Source organism: Phyllobates terribilis, unplaced genomic scaffold, assembly GCF_046119375.1.
Source record: "Phyllobates terribilis strain yellow unplaced genomic scaffold, ASM4611937v1 Scaffold_3__8_contigs__length_932513732, whole genome shotgun sequence".
Classification (NCBI taxonomy): Eukaryota; Metazoa; Chordata; class Amphibia; order Anura; family Dendrobatidae; genus Phyllobates; species Phyllobates terribilis.
The window spans coordinates 671,976,471-671,998,396 of NW_027362763.1; the positions used below are offsets into that span (position 1 = coordinate 671,976,471).

General features: G+C 36.5%; 1 protein-coding gene across 1 annotated transcript in view; it reads right to left on the reverse strand.

Annotated features, from left to right (window-relative positions):
* The window catches only part of ALK (ALK receptor tyrosine kinase), a 1,279,208-nt gene that overhangs the window by 187,243 nt on the left and 1,070,039 nt on the right, over positions 1-21,926 (reverse strand). The window lies entirely within an intron of this gene.

Here is a 21,926-nt window from a genome sequence, read left to right on the forward strand (position 1 = left end):
AGTAGTTATATTCTTGTACATAGGAGCAGTATTATATTAGTTATATTCTTGTACATAGGAGCAGTATTATAGTAGTTATATTCTTGTACATAGGGGGCAGTATTATAGCAGCTATATTCTTGTACATAGGAGCAGTATTATAGTAGTTATATTCTTGTACATAGGTGCAGTATTATAGTAGTTATATTCTTGTACATAGGAGCAGTATTATAGTAGTTATATTCTTGTACATAGGTGCAGTATTATAGTAGTTATATTCTTGTACATAGGAGCAGTATTATAGTAGTTATATTCTTGTACATAGGTGCAGTATTATAGTAGTTATATTCTTGTACATAGGTGCAGTATTATAATAGTTATATTCTTGTACATAGGGGCAGTATTATAGTAGTTATATTCTTGTACATAGGGGCAGTATTATAGTAGTTGTATTCTTGTACATAGGGGGCAGTATTATAGCAGTTATATTCTTGTGCATAGGGGCAGTATTATAGTAGTTATGTTCTTGTACATAGGAGCAGTATTATAGTAGTTATTGTAACATACCTGGCGGCGTCCTTGCATAGTGGTCCATTTCCCACTGTGCAGGAGCGCGCACTTGATCTCCTGTCCAGAATGTCTCTCTGGCTTCCCTCCATGCTGTCTGTTTGTGTCTGTTTCTGCTGCTTAAGGGCGGCGCCCGATCACTTCCTGCTTTTTGTACCTGCTGTGGGTCACACCCCTTGTGCGTCCTCAGCCTATTGCTGTCTGACACTTGGTATATAGCTCAGCAGCTCCCTTCTATCCCTGCCTGAGCATAGTGTTTTCCTTCAGTGTGTGCTTGCACTCTGAAGGTGCCAGGTCCCGTCTTTGTTTCCTTGTCTGCCTTTCCTGGAGGCTGTATTTCCAGGCCTGTCTGAACTTAGTCCTGTATGTCTCCTGCTTTGCGGTATTAGTTCCCGTGTCTGAACTAAGTCCTGTATGTCTCCTGCTTTTCGGTTTTAGTTCCCGTGTCTGAACTAAGTCCTGTATGTCTCCTGCTTTTTGTATCAGTTCCCGTGTCTGAACTGAGTCCTGTATGTCTCCTGCTTTTTGTATCAGTTCCCGTGTCTGAACTGAGTCCTGTATGTCTCCTGCTTTGCGGTATCAGCTCCCGTGTCTGAACTGTGTCCTGTATGTCTCCTGCTTTGCGGTATTAGTTCCCGTGTCTGAACTAAGTCCTGTATGTCTCCTGCTTTGCGGTATTAGTTCCCGTGTCTGAACTGAGTCCTTTCTGTGTTCTCTTGTCTGTCCTGTCTGAACACGCTCCTTGCCTGTTCGTTCCGCCTTCTAGTGGCCGATTTCCTAGACCCGCTCCTGTTTCTGGTCTGTCCTGTCTGAACACGCTCCTTGCCTGTTCGTTCCGCCTCTCTGGGGGCCGTATTCCCAGACCCGCGCCTGTATCCCGCTGCAGTGTCGGTCTCCTCCGTACACTCAGTTCCAGTCTGAACTCTCTCCTATCCTTTACCTGTTTTGCCTCTATGTCCGTTCCCTTCCTTTTTCTGCAGAGTCTGAACTCGTACCTAACTCCTGCCTGTTGTCTCTGTACTCCCGTTTGTGAGTTTGTGGCCCACTCGCTACTTCACTGCAAGTACCCTGTGGGTGTCTGGCTCTGTCTTTCCCTTCCTGTCTGTTCCGTGTGAACAGAGTCCTGTCCTGCCCTGCTTCTGCCCGCTGCTCTGGCAGTCCTGTCCTGCCCTGCTTCTGCCCGCTGCTCCGGCAGTCCTGTCCTGCCCTGCTTCTGCCCGCTGCTCCGGCAGTCCTGTCCTGCCCTGCTCAGCCTTGTCTGCACTCTAGCTGTGCTTGCCTGTAACCCTCTGCCTGTATTGTTCCTGAGTCCCGGTGTGTACTGGGTCCTATCCCGCCTGTGTTCCTACCTGCTAGTGCCTCCCTGTCTGCACTCTAGCTGTGCTTGCCTTTACCCCCCTGCCTGCATACCCGCCTGCCTGCATTCCAGTCGTGCCTGCCTATACCCACCAGTCTGTGTGCCAGCCTACCAGCCTGTTCCTGTATTCCCCTGTGTGGGTCAACAGCCGTGTCCGGGGTCTGTCCTGGAGTAGCACCTGGTCCCTCTGCTCGGTTCCTCCTTGGTGCACTGGCGTCGTATGCCGTCGTGCGACCCTGGTCGGATCGGGTGAATACTTAGTCACGCCCCTCCAGGCATTCACTCTCCGGCACGGTCCAGTGGAATCACTACAATCACACGCACACGCCGCTTAGCCCGGGCGTGTGCATAACAGCATGCTCAGGCCATGGTTCCCGTTGAGCCCCACAGCCTTCGCCCTCTGAGAAGTTTTCCAGCGAATATATGCATTAAAATAAATAAATAAATTTTTTTTCCCTTAGCTGTGTTCCAGGCGAAATTACGCACCGTCCAGATGGATCTATCAGCTCTCGTTCCTGCGGATCCGCCACGTTACTATGGGGATCCAAGACAGTGTCGTGCATTTGTGGAGCAATGCATGCTACACTTTAAGGCCTACCCTCTCTACTTTCCTTCCGATTGGGCTAAAGTGGCCTTTATGATGTCTTACCTGGCGGGTGATGCCTTGGAATGGATCAACCCCCTATATGAAACACAGGATCCGATCCTCCGGGACCTAATGGCCTTCCTGGTGGCCTTTCTAATGGTCTTCGATGATCCTAACCCGGAGGCTCCTGCTGAAGCTTCACCTCCCAATATCCCGGAGCAGCCCCGATGGGTAATGTGTGTGGGTAGCGCAATAGTCCTCCAGCCCAATGAGACTACTGCCCACCCAGAATCCTCACAGGGTGACTACGCTTTCCGGAATACTTCTCTCAACCTCAAGAGGCAGTCCAGACGTGCTAGACGTAGAGGCAAGCCGTCACGCCAGGGTCTGTCCTCCCTGAGACCTCCTGACCCCAACCTTGAAGTCCCTACTGAAGCTTCATCTCCCTGTATCCCGGAGAAACCCCAATGGGTAATGTGCGTGGGTAGTGCACCAGTTCTCCTGCCCGAAGAGACTTCTGCCCATCCAGACTCCACACAGGAGAACTTCCTGCACCCGGCATCAGATGCTTCTCTCTCTTTAACCGGTGTGCATGTCCAAGGATGCTCCAAAGCTGTGGTTACCTCTGAGTCTGTGCACCTCTACTACCTGGCGGAGGATCCCCTGTTGCCTCCTGAATCCTCCGGGATACCACTCGATGACAAATGGAGAGAGACTTCTCTACACCCGGTACTCAATACTTTGTCCGCTTCGTCCTGTGAGCCTGACAATGGGTACCCCAAAGTGGTAGTTACCTCCGAGTCTCTACACCCCTCCGACCAGGCGGAGGATCTTCAGTTGTCTCCTGAACCCTTCGGGGTGCTACCTGGTAACGAAAGGACAGAGACTCTCCTATACTCTGTACCTGATACCTCGCTCGCTTCGTCCAGTGAGTCCAACCTAGTGTACTCCGAAGCAGAAGTTACTCCCGAGTCTCTACACCCCTCCGACCAGGCGGAGGACCTCCAGTTGTGTTCAGAACCCTTCGGGGTGCCACCTGGTGGTGAATGGACAGAGACTTTCCTATACTCGGTACCCGATACCTCGCCTGCTTCCTCCAGTGAGTCCAACCTAGTGTACTCCGAAGCAGAGGTTACTCCCGAGTCTCTACACCCCTCCGACCAGGCGGAGGACCTCCAGTTGTGTTCAGAACCCTTCGGGGTGCCACCTGGTGGTGAATGGACAGAGACTTTCCTATACTCGGTACCCGATACCTCGCCTGCTTCCTCCAGTGAGTCCGACCTAGTGTACTCTGAAGCAGTTGTTTTCTCTGAGCCTCTGCACTCTTTTGACCCGGCGGAGGACCTCCAGTTGTTTCCTGAATCCTCCGGGGTACCACCAGATAACAAAGAGACAGTGACTTTTCCTCATTATGTACCTGTTAACCCGTCTATTTTTTCCTGTGAGCTTGACAAGATGTACCTCGAAGCAGAGATTACCCTCAAGTCTCTGTCCCCCTCCAACCCAGTGAACGACTGGTCCTCGAATTCCCTGCGGAAGATTCTGGCAGGTCTGAAGAAGAGGGGGCGTAAGGGGGGAGGTACTGTAACATACCTGGCGGCGTCCTTGCATAGTGGTCCATTTCCCACTGTGCAGGAGCGCGCACTTGATCTCCTGTCCAGAATGTCTCTCTGGCTTCCCTCCATGCTGTCTGTTTGTGTCTGTTTCTGCTGCTTAAGGGCGGCGCCCGATCACTTCCTGCTTTTTGTACCTGCTGTGGGTCACACCCCTTGTGCGTCCTCAGCCTATTGCTGTCTGACACTTGGTATATAGCTCAGCAGCTCCCTTCTATCCCTGCCTGAGCATAGTGTTTTCCTTCAGTGTGTGCTTGCACTCTGAAGGTGCCAGGTCCCGTCTTTGTTTCCTTGTCTGCCTTTCCTGGAGGCTGTATTTCCAGGCCTGTCTGAACTTAGTCCTGTATGTCTCCTGCTTTGCGGTATTAGTTCCCGTGTCTGAACTAAGTCCTGTATGTCTCCTGCTTTTCGGTTTTAGTTCCCGTGTCTGAACTAAGTCCTGTATGTCTCCTGCTTTTTGTATCAGTTCCCGTGTCTGAACTGAGTCCTGTATGTCTCCTGCTTTTTGTATCAGTTCCCGTGTCTGAACTGAGTCCTGTATGTCTCCTGCTTTGCGGTATCAGCTCCCGTGTCTGAACTGTGTCCTGTATGTCTCCTGCTTTGCGGTATTAGTTCCCGTGTCTGAACTAAGTCCTGTATGTCTCCTGCTTTGCGGTATTAGTTCCCGTGTCTGAACTGAGTCCTTTCTGTGTTCTCTTGTCTGTCCTGTCTGAACACGCTCCTTGCCTGTTCGTTCCGCCTTCTAGTGGCCGATTTCCTAGACCCGCTCCTGTTTCTGGTCTGTCCTGTCTGAACACGCTCCTTGCCTGTTCGTTCCGCCTCTCTGGGGGCCGTATTCCCAGACCCGCTCCTGTATCCCGCTGCAGTGTCGGTCTCCTCCGTACACTCAGTTCCAGTCTGAACTCTCTCCTATCCTTTACCTGTTTTGCCTCTATGTCCGTTCCCTTCCTTTTTCTGCAGAGTCTGAACTCGTACCTAACTCCTGCCTGTTGTCTCTGTACTCCCGTTTGTGAGTTTGTGGTCCACTCGCTACTTCACTGCAAGTACCTTGTGGGTGTCTGGCTCTGTCTTTCCCTTCCTGTCTGTTCCATGTGAACAGAGTCCTGTCCTGCCCTGCTTCTGCCCGCTGCTCTGGCAGTCCTGTCCTGCCCTGCTTCTGCCCGCTGCTCCGGCAGTCCTGTCCTGCCCTGCTTCTGCCCGCTGCTCCGGCAGTCCTGTCCTGCCCTGCTCAGCCTTGTCTGCACTCTAGCTGTGCTTGCCTGTAACCCTCTGCCTGTATTGTTCCTGAGTCCCGGTGTGTACTGGGTCCTATCCCGCCTGTGTTCCTACCTGCTAGTGCCTCCCTGTCTGCACTCTAGCTGTGCTTGCCTTTACCCCCCTGCCTGCATACCTGCCTGCCTGCATTCCAGTCGTGCCTGCCTATACCCACCAGTCTGTGTGCCAGCCTACCAGCCTGTTCCTGTATTCCCCTGTGTGGGTCAACAGCCGTGTCCGGGGTCTGTCCTGGAGTAACACCTGGTCCCTCTGCTCGGTTCCTCCTTGGTGCACTGGCGTCGTATGCCGTCGTGCGACCCTGGTCGGATCGGGTGAATACTTAGTCACGCCCCTCCAGGCATTCACTCTCCGGCACGGTCCAGTGGAATCACTACAATCACACGCACACGCCGCTTAGCCCGGGCGTGTGCATAACAGTTATATTCTTGTACATAGGGAGTAGTATTATAGTAGTTATATTCTTGTACATAGGTGCAGTATTATAGTAGTTATTTCTTGTACATAGGGGAAGTATTATAGTAGCTATATTCTTGTAGATAGGGGGCAGTATTATAGCAGTTATATTCTTGTACATAGGGGCAGTATTATAGTAGTTATGTTCTTGTACATAGGAGCAGTATTATAATAGTTATATTCTTGTACATAGGAGCAGTATTATAGTAGTTATATTCTTGTACATATGGGGCAGTATTATAGTAGTTATATTCTTGTACATAGGGGGCAGTATTATAGTAGTTATATTCTTGTACATAGGGGCAGTATTATAGTAGTTATATTCTTGTACATAGGGGCAGTATTATAGTAGCTATGTTCTTGTACATAGGGGCAGTATTATAGTAGATAGATTCTTGTATATAGGAGCAGTATTATAGTAGTTATATTCAGGTACATAGGAGCAGTATAATAGTAGTTAAATTCTTGTATATAGGAGCAGTATTATAGTAGTTATATTCGTGTACATAGGAGCAGCATTATAGTAGTTATATTCTTGTACATAGGAGCAGTATTATAGTAGTTATATTCTTGTACATAGGAGCAGTATTATAGTAGTTATATTCTTATACATAGGGAGCAGTATTATAGTAGTTATATTCTTGTACATAGGGGGCAGTGTTATAGTAGTTATATTCTTGTACATAGAGGCAGAATTATACTAGTTATATTCTTGTACATAGGGGGCAGTATTATAGTAGTTATATTCTTGTACATAGGGGGCAGTATTATAGCAGTTATATTCTTGTACATAGGGGCAGTATTATAGTAGTTATATTCTTGTACATAGGAGCAGTATTATGGTAGTTATATTTTTGTACATAGGAGCAATATTATAGTAGTTATATTCTTGTACATAGGAGCAGTATTATAGTAGTTATATTCTTGTACATAGGAGCAGTATTATATTAGTTATATTCTTGTACATAGGGGGCAGTATTATAGTAGTTATATTCTTGTACATAGGAGCAGTATTATAGTAGTTATATTCTTGTACATAGGGGCAGTATTATAGTAGTTATATTCTTGTACATAGGTGCAGTATTATAGTAGTTATATTCTTGTACATAGGGGCAGTATTATAGTAGTTATATTCTTGTACATAGGGGGCAGTATTATAGTAGTTGTATTCTTGTACATAGGGGGCAGTATTATAGCAGTTATATTCTTGTGCATAGGGGCAGTATTATAGTAGTTATGTTCTTGTACATATGAGCAGTATTATAGTAGTTATATTCTTGTACATAGGGAGTAGTATTATAGTAGTTATATTCTTGTACATAGGTGCAGTATTATAGTAGTTATTTCTTGTACATAGGGGCAGTATTATAGTAGTTATATTCTTGTACATAGGGGGCAGTATTATAGTAGTTATATTCTTGTACATAGGGGGCAGTATTATAGCAGTTATATTCTTGTACATAGGGGCAGTATTATAGTAGTTATGTTCTTGTACATAGGAGCAGTATTATAGTAGTTATATTCTTGTACATAGGAGCAGTATTATAGTAGTTATATTCTTGTACATAGGGGGCAGTATTATAGTAGTTATATTCTTGTACATAGGGGGCAGTATTATAGTAGTTATATTCTTGTACATAGGGGCAGTATTATAGTAGTTATATTCTTGTACATAGGGGCAGTATTATAGTAGCTATGTTCTTGTACATAGGGGCAGTATTATAGTAGATATATTCTTGTATATAGGAGTAGTATTATAGTAGTTATATTCAGGTACATAGGAGCAGTATAATAGTAGTTAAATTCTTGTATATAGGAGCAGTATTATAGTAGTTATATTCGTGTACATAGGAGCAGTATTATAGTAGTTATATTCTTGTACATAGGAGCAGTATTATAGTAGTTATATTTTTGTACATAGGAGCAGTATTATAGTAGTTATATTCTTATACATAGGGAGCAGTATTATAGTAGTTATATTCTTGTACATAGGGGGCAGTGTTATAGTAGTTATATTCTTGTACATAGAGGCAGAATTATACTAGTTATATTCTTGTACATAGGGGGCAGTATTATAGTAGTTATATTCTTGTACATAGGGGGCAGTATTATAGCAGTTATATTCTTGTACATAGGGGCAGTATTATAGTAGTTATATTCTTGTACATAGGAGCAGTATTATGGTAGCTATATTTTTGTACATAGGAGCAATATTATAGTAGTTATATTCTTGTACATAGGAGCAGTATTATAGTAGTTATATTCTTGTACATAGGAGCAGTATTATATTAGTTATATTCTTGTACATATGGGGCAGTATTATAGTAGTTATATTCTTGTACATAGGGGGCAGTATTATAGTAGTTATATTCTTGTACATAGGGGCAGTATTATAGTAGTTATATTCTTGTACATAGGGGCAGTATTATAGTAGCTATGTTCTTGTACATAGGGGCAGTATTATAGTAGATAGATTCTTGTATATAGGAGCAGTATTATAGTAGTTATATTCAGGTACATAGGAGCAGTATAATAGTAGTTAAATTCTTGTATATAGGAGCAGTATTATAGTAGTTATATTCGTGTACATAGGAGCAGCATTATAGTAGTTATATTCTTGTACATAGGAGCAGTATTATAGTAGTTATATTCTTGTACATAGGAGCAGTATTATAGTAGTTATATTCTTATACATAGGGAGCAGTATTATAGTAGTTATATTCTTGTACATAGGGGGCAGTGTTATAGTAGTTATATTCTTGTACATAGAGGCAGAATTATACTAGTTATATTCTTGTACATAGGGGGCAGTATTATAGTAGTTATATTCTTGTACATAGGGGGCAGTATTATAGCAGTTATATTCTTGTACATAGGGGCAGTATTATAGTAGTTATATTCTTGTACATAGGAGCAGTATTATGGTAGTTATATTTTTGTACATAGGAGCAATATTATAGTAGTTATATTCTTGTACATAGGAGCAGTATTATAGTAGTTATATTCTTGTACATAGGAGCAGTATTATATTAGTTATATTCTTGTACATAGGGGGCAGTATTATAGTAGTTATATTCTTGTACATAGGAGCAGTATTATAGTAGTTATATTCTTGTACATAGGGGCAGTATTATAGTAGTTATATTCTTGTACATAGGTGCAGTATTATAGTAGTTATATTCTTGTACATAGGGGCAGTATTATAGTAGTTATATTCTTGTACATAGGGGGCAGTATTATAGTAGTTGTATTCTTGTACATAGGGGGCAGTATTATAGCAGTTATATTCTTGTGCATAGGGGCAGTATTATAGTAGTTATGTTCTTGTACATATGAGCAGTATTATAGTAGTTATATTCTTGTACATAGGGAGTAGTATTATAGTAGTTATATTCTTGTACATAGGTGCAGTATTATAGTAGTTATTTCTTGTACATAGGGGCAGTATTATAGTAGTTATATTCTTGTACATAGGGGGCAGTATTATAGTAGTTATATTCTTGTACATAGGGGGCAGTATTATAGCAGTTATATTCTTGTACATAGGGGCAGTATTATAGTAGTTATGTTCTTGTACATAGGAGCAGTATTATAGTAGTTATATTCTTGTACATAGGAGCAGTATTATAGTAGTTATATTCTTGTACATAGGGGGCAGTATTATAGTAGTTATATTCTTGTACATAGGGGGCAGTATTATAGTAGTTATATTCTTGTACATAGGGGCAGTATTATAGTAGTTATATTCTTGTACATAGGGGCAGTATTATAGTAGCTATGTTCTTGTACATAGGGGCAGTATTATAGTAGATATATTCTTGTATATAGGAGTAGTATTATAGTAGTTATATTCAGGTACATAGGAGCAGTATAATAGTAGTTAAATTCTTGTATATAGGAGCAGTATTATAGTAGTTATATTCGTGTACATAGGAGCAGTATTATAGTAGTTATATTCTTGTACATAGGAGCAGTATTATAGTAGTTATATTTTTGTACATAGGAGCAGTATTATAGTAGTTATATTCTTATACATAGGGAGCAGTATTATAGTAGTTATATTCTTGTACATAGGGGGCAGTGTTATAGTAGTTATATTCTTGTACATAGAGGCAGAATTATACTAGTTATATTCTTGTACATAGGGGGCAGTATTATAGTAGTTATATTCTTGTACATAGGGGGCAGTATTATAGCAGTTATATTCTTGTACATAGGGGCAGTATTATAGTAGTTATATTCTTGTACATAGGAGCAGTATTATGGTAGCTATATTTTTGTACATAGGAGCAATATTATAGTAGTTATATTCTTGTACATAGGAGCAGTATTATAGTAGTTATATTCTTGTACATAGGAGCAGTATTATATTAGTTATATTCTTGTACATAGGGGGCAGTATTATAGTAGTTATATTCTTGTACATAGGAGCAGTATTATAGTAGTTATATTCTTGTACATAGGGGCAGTATTATAGTAGTTATATTCTTGTACATAGGTGCAGTATTATAGTAGTTATATTCTTGTACATAGGGGCAGTATTATAGTAGTTATATTCTTGTACATAGGGGGCAGTATTATAGTAGTTGTATTCTTGTACATAGGGGGCAGTATTATAGCAGTTATATTCTTGTGCATAGGGGCAGTATTATAGTAGTTATGTTCTTGTACATAGGAGCAGTATTATAGTAGTTATATTCTTGTACATAGGGATTAGTATTATAGTAGTCATATTCTTGTACATAGGTGCAGTATTATAGTAGTTACTTCTTGTACATAGGGGCAGTATTATAGTAGTTATATTCTTGTACATAGGGGGCAGTATTACAGCAGTCATATTCAGGTACATAGGAGCAGTATTATAGTAGTTATATTATTGTACATAGGAGCAGTATTATAGTAGTTAAATTCTTGTATATAGGGGGCAGTATTATAGTAGTTATATTCAGGTACATAGGAGCAATATTATAGTAGTTATATTCTTGTACACAGGGGCAGTATTATAGTAGTTATATTCTTGTACATAGGAGCAGAATTATGGTAGTTATATTCTTGTACATAGGAGCAGAATTATAGCAGTTATATTCTTGTACATAGGGGGCAGTATTGTAGCAGTTATATTCTTGTACATAGGGGCAGTATTATAGTAGATATATTCTTGTACATAGAAGCAGTATTATAGTAGTTATATTCTTGTACATAGGAGCAGTATTATAGTAGTTGTATTCTTGTTCATAGGGGCAGTATTATAGTAGTTATATTCTTGTACATAGGAGCAGTATTATAGTAGTTATATTCTTGTACATAGAGGGCAGTATTATAGTAGTTATATTCTTGTACATAGGTGCAGTATTATAGTAGTTATATTCTTGTACATAGGAGCAGTATTATAGTAGTTATATTCTTATACATAGGGAGCAGTATTATAGTAGTTATATTCTTGTACATAGGGGGCAGTGTTATAGTAGTTATATTCTTGTACATAGAGGCAGAATTATACTAGTTATATTCTTGTACATAGTGGGCAGTATTATAGTACTTATATTCTTGTACATAGGGGGCAGTATTATAGCAGTTATATTCTTGTACATAGGGGCAGTATTGTAGTAGTTATATTCTTGTACATAGGAGCAGTATTATGGTAGTTATATTTTTGTACATAGGAGCAATATTATAGTAGTTATATTCTTGTACATAGGAGCAGTATTATAGTAGTTATATTCTTGTACATAGGAGCAGTATTATATTAGTTATATTCTTGTACATAGGAGCAGTATTATAGCAGTTATATTCTTCTACATAGGGGGCAGTATTATAGCAGCTATATTCTTGTACATAGGAGCAGTATTATAGTAGTTATATTCTTGTACATAGGTGCAGTATTATAGTAGTTATATTCTTGTACATAGGAGCAGTATTATAGTAGTTATATTCTTGTACATAGGTGCAGTATTATAGTAGTTATATTCTTGTACATAGGAGCAGTATTATAGTAGTTATATTCTTGTACATAGGTGCAGTAATATAGTAGTTATATTCTTGTACATAGGTGCAGTATTATAATAGTTATATTCTTGTATATAGGGGCAGTATTATAGTAGTTATATTCTTGTACATAGGGGCAGTATTATAGTAGTTGTATTCTTGTACATAGGGGGCAGTATTATAGCAGTTATATTCTTGTGCATAGGGGCAGTATTATAGTAGTTATGTTCTTGTACATAGGAGCAGTATTATAGTAGTTATATTCTTGTACATAGGGAGTAGTATTATAGTAGTTATATTCTTGTACATAGGTGCAGTATTATAGTAGTTATTTCTTGTACATAGGGGCAGTATTATAGTAGCTATATTCTTGTAGATAGGGGGCAGTATTATAGCAGTTATATTCTTGTACATAGGGGCAGTATTATAGTAGTTATGTTCTTGTACATAGGAGCAGTATTATAGTAGTTATATTCTTGTACATAGGAGCAGTATTATAGTAGTTATATTCTTGTACATATGGGGCAGTATTATAGTAGTTATATTCTTGTACATAGGGGGCAGTATTATAGTAGTTATATTCTTGTACATAGGGGCAGTATTATAGTAGTTATATTCTTGTACATAGGGGCAGTATTATAGTAGCTATGTTCTTGTACATAGGGGCAGTATTATAGTAGATAGATTCTTGTATATAGGAGCAGTATTATAGTAGTTATATTCAGGTACATAGGAGCAGTATAATAGTAGTTAAATTCTTGTATATAGGAGCAGTATTATAGTAGTTATATTCGTGTACATAGGAGCAGTATTATAGTAGTTATATTCTTGTACATACGAGCAGTATTATAGTAGTTATATTCTTGTACATAGGAGCAGTATTATAGTAGTTATATTCTTATACATAGGGAGCAGTATTATAGTAGTTATATTCTTGTACATAGGGGGCAGTGTTATAGTAGTTATATTCTTGTACATAGAGGCAGAATTATACTAGTTATATTCTTGTACATAGGGGGCAGTATTATAGTAGTTATATTCTTGTACATAGGGGGCAGTATTATAGCAGTTATATTCTTGTACATAGGGGCAGTATTATAGTAGTTATATTCTTGTACATAGGAGCAGTATTATGGTAGTTATATTTTTGTACATAGGAGCAATATTATAGTAGTTATATTCTTGTACATAGGAGCAGTATTATAGTAGTTATATTCTTGTACATAGGAGCAGTATTATATTAGTTATATTCTTGTACATAGGGGGCAGTATTATAGTAGTTATATTCTTGTACATAGGAGCAGTATTATAGTAGTTATATTCTTGTACATAGGGGCAGTATTATAGTAGTTATATTCTTGTACATAGGTGCAGTATTATAGTAGTTATATTCTTGTACATAGGGGCAGTATTATAGTAGTTATATTCTTGTACATAGGGGGCAGTATTATAGTAGTTGTATTCTTGTACATAGGGGGCAGTATTATAGCAGTTATATTCTTGTGCATAGGGGCAGTATTATAGTAGTTATGTTCTTGTACATATGAGCAGTATTATAGTAGTTATATTCTTGTACATAGGGAGTAGTATTATAGTAGTTATATTCTTGTACATAGGTGCAGTATTATAGTAGTTATTTCTTGTACATAGGGGCAGTATTATAGTAGTTATATTCTTGTACATAGGGGGCAGTATTATAGTAGTTATATTCTTGTACATAGGGGGCAGTATTATAGCAGTTATATTCTTGTACATAGGGGCAGTATTATAGTAGTTATGTTCTTGTACATAGGAGCAGTATTATAGTAGTTATATTCTTGTACATAGGAGCAGTATTATAGTAGTTATATTCTTGTACATAGGGGGCAGTATTATAGTAGTTATATTCTTGTACATAGGGGGCAGTATTATAGTAGTTATATTCTTGTACATAGGGGCAGTATTATAGTAGTTATATTCTTGTACATAGGGGCAGTATTATAGTAGCTATGTTCTTGTACATAGGGGCAGTATTATAGTAGATATATTCTTGTATATAGGAGTAGTATTATAGTAGTTATATTCAGGTACATAGGAGCAGTATAATAGTAGTTAAATTCTTGTATATAGGAGCAGTATTATAGTAGTTATATTCGTGTACATAGGAGCAGTATTATAGTAGTTATATTCTTGTACATAGGAGCAGTATTATAGTAGTTATATTTTTGTACATAGGAGCAGTATTATAGTAGTTATATTCTTATACATAGGGAGCAGTATTATAGTAGTTATATTCTTGTACATAGGGGGCAGTATTATAGTAGTTATATTCATGTACATAGGGGCAGTATTATAGTAGTTATATTCTTGTACATAGGAGCAGTATTATAGTAGTTATATTCTTGTACATAGGGAGCAGTATTATAGTGGTTATATTCTTGTACATAGGGGGCAGTATTATAGTAGTTATATTCTTGTACATAGGGGGCAGTATTATAGCAGTTATATTCTTGTACATAGGGGCAGTATTATAGTAGTTATATTCTTGTACATAGGAGCAGTATTATGGTAGTTATATTTTTGTACATAGGAGCAATATTATAGTAGTTATATTCTTGTACATAGGAGCAGTATTATAGTAGTTATATTCTTGTACATAGGAGCAGTATTATATTAGTTATATTCTTGTACATAGGGGGCAGTATTATAGTAGTTATATTCTTGTACATAGGAGCAGTATTATAGTAGTTATATTCTTGTACATAGGGGCAGTATTATAGTAGTTATATTCTTGTACATAGGTGCAGTATTATAGTAGTTATATTCTTGTACATAGGGGCAGTATTATAGTAGTTATATTCTTGTACATAGGGGGCAGTATTATAGTAGTTGTATTCTTGTACATAGGGGGCAGTATTATAGCAGTTATATTCTTGTGCATAGGGGCAGTATTATAGTAGTTATGTTCTTGTACATAGGAGCAGTATTATAGTAGTTATATTCTTGTACATAGGGATTAGTATTATAGTAGTCATATTCTTGTACATAGGTGCAGTATTATAGTAGTTACTTCTTGTACATAGGGGCAGTATTATAGTAGTTATATTCTTGTACATAGGGGGCAGTATTACAGCAGTCATATTCAGGTACATAGGAGCAGTATTATAGTAGTTATATTATTGTACATAGGAGCAGTATTATAGTAGTTAAATTCTTGTATATAGGGGGCAGTATTATAGTAGTTATATTCAGGTACATAGGAGCAATATTATAGTAGTTATATTCTTGTACACAGGGGCAGTATTATAGTAGTTATATTCTTGTACATAGGAGCAGAATTATGGTAGTTATATTCTTGTACATAGGAGCAGAATTATAGCAGTTATATTCTTGTACATAGGGGGCAGTATTGTAGCAGTTATATTCTTGTACATAGGGGCAGTATTATAGTAGATATATTCTTGTACATAGAAGCAGTATTATAGTAGTTATATTCTTGTACATAGGAGCAGTATTATAGTAGTTGTATTCTTGTTCATAGGGGCAGTATTATAGTAGTTATATTCTTGTACATAGGAGCAGTATTATAGTAGTTATATTCTTGTACATAGAGGGCAGTATTATAGTAGTTATATTCTTGTACATAGGTGCAGTATTATAATTGTTATATTCTTGTACATAGGGGCAGTATTATAGTAGTTATATTCTTGTACATAGGGGCAGTATTATAGTAGTTATATTCTTGTATATAGGAGCAGTATTATAGTAGTTATATTCAGGTACATATTGGCAGTATTATAGTAGTTAAATTCTTGTATATTGTCGCAGTATTATAGTAGTTATATTCGTGTACATAGGAGCAGTATTATAGTAGTTAAATTCTTGTGCATAGGAGCAGTATTATAGCAGTTATATTCTTGTACATAGGGGCAGTATTTTAGTAGTTATATTCTTGTACATAGGAGCAGTATTATAGTAGTTATATTCTTGTACACAGGGGCAGTATTATAGTAGTTATATTCTTGTACATAGGAGCAGTATTATGGTAGTTATATTCTTGTACATAGGGGGCAGTATTATAGTAGTTATATTCTTGTACATAGGGGCAGTATTATAGTAGTTATATTCTTGTACATAGGAGCAGTATTATAGTAGTTATATTCTTGTACATAGGGGGCAGTATTATAGTAGTTATATTCTTGTACATAGGAGCAGTATTATAGTAGTTATATTCTTATACATAGGGAGCAGTATTATAGTAGTTATAATCTTGTACATAGGGGCAGTATTATAGTAGTTAAATTCTTGTACATAGGGGGCAGTATTATAGTAGTTATATTCTTGTACATAGGAGGCATTATTATAGCAGTTATATTCTTGTACATAGGGGCAGTATTATAGTAGTTATGTTCTTGTACATAGGAGCAGTATTATAGTAGTTATATTCTTGTACATAGGGGGCAGTATTATAGTAGTTATATTCTTGTACATAGGAGCAGTATTATAGTAGTTATATTCTTATACATAGGGAGCAGTATTATAGTAGTTATATTCTTGTACATATGGGGCAGTATTATAGTAGTTATATTCTTGTATATAGGGGCAGTATTATAGTAGTTATATTCTTGTACATAGGGGCAGTATTATAGTAGTTATATTCTTGTATATAGGAGCAGTATTATAGTAGTTATATTCAGGTACATAGGAGCAGTATAATAGTAGTTAAATTCTTGTATATAGGAGCAGTATTATAGTAGTTATATTCGTGTACATAGGAGCAGTATTATAGTAGTTATATTCTTGTATATAGGAGCAGTATTATAGTAGTTATATTCGTGTACATAGGAGCAGTATTATAGTAGTTATATTCTTGTACATAGGAGCAGTATTATGGTAGTTATATTTTTGTACATAGGAGCAGTATTATAGTAGTTATATTCTTATACATAGGAGCAGTATTATAGTAGTTATATTCTTGTACATAGGGGGCAGTGTTATAGTAGTTATATTCTTGTACATAGGGGCAGTATTATACTAGTTATATTCTTGTACATAGGGGGCAGTATTATAGTAGTTATATTCTTGTACATAGGGGGCAGTATTATAGCAGTTATATTCTTTTACATAGGGGCAGTATTATAGTAGTTTTATTCTTGTACATAGGAGCAGTATTATGGTAGTTATATTTATGTACATAGGAGCAGTATTATAGTAGTTATATTCTTATACATAGGAGCAGTATTATAGTAGTTATATTTTTGTACATAGGAGCAGTATTATATTAGTTATATTCTTGTACATAGGGGGCAGTATTATAGTAGTTATATTCTTGTACATAGCGGTAGTATTACAGTAGTTATATTCTTGTACATTGGGGGCAGTATTATAGTAGTTATATTCTTGTACATAGGAGCAGTATTATAGTAGTTATATTCTTATACATAGGGAACAGTATTATAGTAGTTATATTCTAGTACATAGGAGCAGTATTATAGTAGTTATATTCTTGTACATAGGAGCAGTATTATAGTAGTTATATTCTTGTACATAGGGGGCAGTATTATAGTAGTTATATTCTTGTACATATGAGCAGTATTATAGTAGTTATATTCTTATACATAGGGAACAGTATTATAGTAGTTATATTCTAGTACGTAGGAGCAGTATTATAATAGTTATATTCTTGTACATAGGGGGCAGTATTATAGTAGTTATATTCTTGTACATAGGGGCAGTATTATAGTAGTTATATTCTTGTACATAGGGGCAGTATTATAGTAGTTATATTGTTGTACATAGGGGGCAGTATTAAAGTAGTTATATTCTTGTACATAGGGGCAGTATTATAGTAGTTATATTCTTGTACATAGGGAGCAGTATTATAGTAGTTATATTCTTGTACATAGGGGCAGTATTATAGTAGTTATATTCTTGTACATAGGGGGCAGTATTATAGTAGTTATATTCTTGTACATAGGATCAGTATTATAGTAGTTATATTCTTGTACATAGGGGCAGTATTATAGTAGTTATATTCTTGTACATAGGAGCAGTATTATAGTAGTTATATTCTTGTACATAGGGGGCAGTATTATAGTAGGTATATTCTTGTACATAGGGGGCAGTATTATAGTAGTTATATTCTTGTACATAGGGGCAGTATTATAGTAGTTATATTCTTGTACATAGGAGCAGTATTATAGTAGTTATATTCTTGTACATAGGGGGCAGTATTATAGTAGTTATATTCTTGTACATAGGAGGCTGTATTATAGTAGTTACATTCTTGTACATAGGGAGCACTATTATAGCAGTTATATTCTTGTACATAGGGGAGCAGTATTATAGTAGTTATATTCTTGTACATAGGGGGCAGTATTATAGTAGTTATATTCTTGTACATAGGGGGCAGTATTATAGTAGTTATATTCTTGTACATAGGAGCAGTATTATAGTAGTTATATTCTTGTACATAGGGGGCAGTATTATAGTAGTTATATTCTTGTACATAGGAGCAGTATTATAGTAGTTATATTCTTGTACATAGGGGGAAGTATTATAGCAGTTATATTCTTGTACATAGGGGGCAGTATTATAGTAGTTATATTCTTGTACATAGGGGGCAGTATTATAGTAGTTATATTCTTGTACATAGGGGGCAGTATTATAGCAGTTATATTCTTGTACATAGGGGGCATTATTATAGTAGTTATATTCTTGTACATAGGGGCAGTATTATAGTAGTTATATTCTTGTACATAGAGAGCAGTATTATAGTAGTTATATTCTTGTATATATGGAGCAGTATTATAGTAGTTATATTCTTGTACATAGGGGCAGTATTATAGTAGTTATATTCTTGTACATAGGGGCAGTATTATAGTAGTTATATTCTTGTACATAGGAGCAGTATTATAGTAGTTATATTCTTGTACATAGGAGCAGTATTATAGTAGTTATATTCTTGTACATAGGGGGCAGTATTATAGTAGTTATATTCTTGTACATAGGAGCAGTATTATAGTAGTTATATTCTTATACATAGGGAGCAGTATTATAGTAGTTATAATCTTGTACATAGGGGCAGTATTATAGTAGTTAAATTCTTGTACATAGGGGGCAGTATTATAGTAGTTATATTCTTGTACATAGGAGGCATTATTATAGCAGTTATATTCTTGTACATAGGGGCAGTATTATAGTAGTTATGTTCTTGTACATAGGAGCAGTATTATAGTAGTTATATTCTTGTACATAGGGGGCAGTATTATAGTAGTTATATTCTTGTACATAGGAGCAGTATTATAGTAGTTATATTCTTATACATAGGGAGCAGTATTATAGTAGTTATATTCTTGTACATATGGGGCAGTATTATAGTAGTTATATTCTTGTATATAGGGGCAGTATTATAGTAGTTATATTCTTGTACATAGGGGCAGTATTATAGTAGTTATATTCTTGTATATAGGAGCAGTATTATAGTAGTTATATTCAGGTACATAGGAGCAGTATAATAGTAGTTAAATTCTTGTATATAGGAGCAGTATTATAGTAGTTATATTCGTGTACATAGGAGCAGTATTATAGTAGTTATATTCTTGTATATAGGAGCAGTATTATAGTAGTTATATTCGTGTACATAGGAGCAGTATTATAGTAGTTATATTCTTGTACATAGGAGCAGTATTATGGTAGTTATATTTTTGTACATAGGAGCAGTATTATAGTAGTTATATTCTTATACATAGGAGCAGTATTATAGTAGTTATATTCTTGTACATAGGGGGCAGTGTTATAGTAGTTATATTCTTGTACATAGGGGCAGTATTATACTAGTTATATTCTTGTACATAGGGGGCAGTATTATAGTAGTTATATTCTTGTACATAGGGGGCAGTATTATAGCAGTTATATTCTTTTACATAGGGGCAGTATTATAGTAGTTTTATTCTTGTACATAGGAGCAGTATTATGGTAGTTATATTTATGTACATAGGAGCAGTATTATAGTAGTTATATTCTTATACATAGGAGCAGTATTATAGTAGTTATATTTTTGTACATAGGAGCAGTATTATATTAGTTATATTCTTGTACATAGGGGGCAGTATTATAGTAGTTATATTCTTGTACATAGCGGTAGTATTACAGTAGTTATATTCTTGTACATTGGGGGCAGTATTATAGTAGTTATATTCTTGTACATAGGAGCAGTATTATAGTAGTTATATTCTTATACATAGGGAACAGTATTATAGTAGTTATATTCTAGTACATAGGAGCAGTATTATAGTAGTTATATTCTTGTACATAGGAGCAGTATTATAGTAGTTATATTCTTGTACATAGGGGGCAGTATTATAGTAGTTATATTCTTGTACATATGAGCAGTATTATAGTAGTTATATTCTTATACATAGGGAACAGTATTATAGTAGTTATATTCTAGTACGTAGGAGCAGTATTATAATAGTTATATTCTTGTACATAGGGGGCAGTATTATAGTAGTTATATTCTTGTACATAGGGGCAGTATTATAGTAGTTATATTCTTGTACATAGGGGCAGTATTATAGTAGTTATATTGTTGTACATAGGGGGCAGTATTAAAGTAGTTATATTCTTGTACATAGGGGCAGTATTATAGTAGTTATATTCTTGTACATAGGGAGCAGTATTATAGTAGTTATATTCTTGTACATAGGGGCAGTATTATAGTAGTTATATTCTTGTACATAGGGGGCAGTATTATAGTAGTTATATTCTTGTACATAGGATCAGTATTATAGTAGTTATATTCTTGTACATAGGGGCAGTATTATAGTAGTTATATTCTTGTACATAGGAGCAGTATTATAGTAGTTATATTCTTGTACATAGGGGGCAGTATTATAGTAGGTATATTCTTGTACATAGGGGGCAGTATTATAGTAGTTATATTCTTGTACATAGGGGCAGTATTATAGTAGTTATATTCTTGTACATAGGAGCAGTATTATAGTAGTTATATTCTTGTACATAGGGGGCAGTATTATAGTAGTTATATTCTTGTACATAGGAGGCTGTATTATAGTAGTTACATTCTTGTACATAGGGAGCACTATTATAGCAGTTATATTCTTGTACATAGGGGAGCAGTATTATAGTAGTTATATTCTTGTACATAGGGGGCAGTATTATAGTAGTTATATTCTTGTACATAGGGGGCAGTATTATAGTAGTTATATTCTTGTACATAGGAGCAGTATTATAGTAGTTATATTCTTGTACATAGGGGGCAGTATTATAGTAGTTATATTCTTGTACATAGGAGCAGTATTATAGTAGTTATATTCTTGTACATAGGGGGAAGTATTATAGCAGTTATATTCTTGTACATAGGGGGCAGTATTATAGTAGTTATATTCTTGTACATAGGGGGCAGTATTATAGTAGTTATATTCTTGTACATAGGGGGCAGTATTATAGCAGTTATATTCTTGTACATAGGGGGCATTATTATAGTAGTTATATTCTTGTACATAGGGGCAGTATTATAGTAGTTATATTCTTGTACATAGAGAGCAGTATTATAGTAGTTATATTCTTGTATATATGGAGCAGTATTATAGTAGTTATATTCTTGTACATAGGGGCAGTATTATAGTAGTTATATTCTTGTACATAGGGGGCAGTATTATAGCAGTTATATTCTTGTACATAGGGGGCAGTATTATAGTAGTTATATTCTTGTACATAGGGGGCAGTATTATAGTAGTTATATTCTTGTACATAGGAGCAGTATTATAGTAGTTATATTCTTGTACATAGGGGCAGTATTATAGTAGTTATATTCTTGTACATAGGAGCAGTATTATAGTAGTTATATTCTTGTACATAGGGGGCAGTATTATAGTAGTTATATTCTTGTACATAGGGGCAGTATTATAGTAGTTATATTCTTGTACATAGGAGCAGTATTATAGTAGTTATATTCTTGTACATAGGAGCAGTATTATAGCAGTTATATTCTTGTACATAGGGGGCAGTATTATAGTAGTTATATTCTTGTACATAGGGGCAGTATTATAGTAGTTATATTCTTGTACATAGGAGCAGTATTATAGTAGTTATATTCTTGTACATAGGA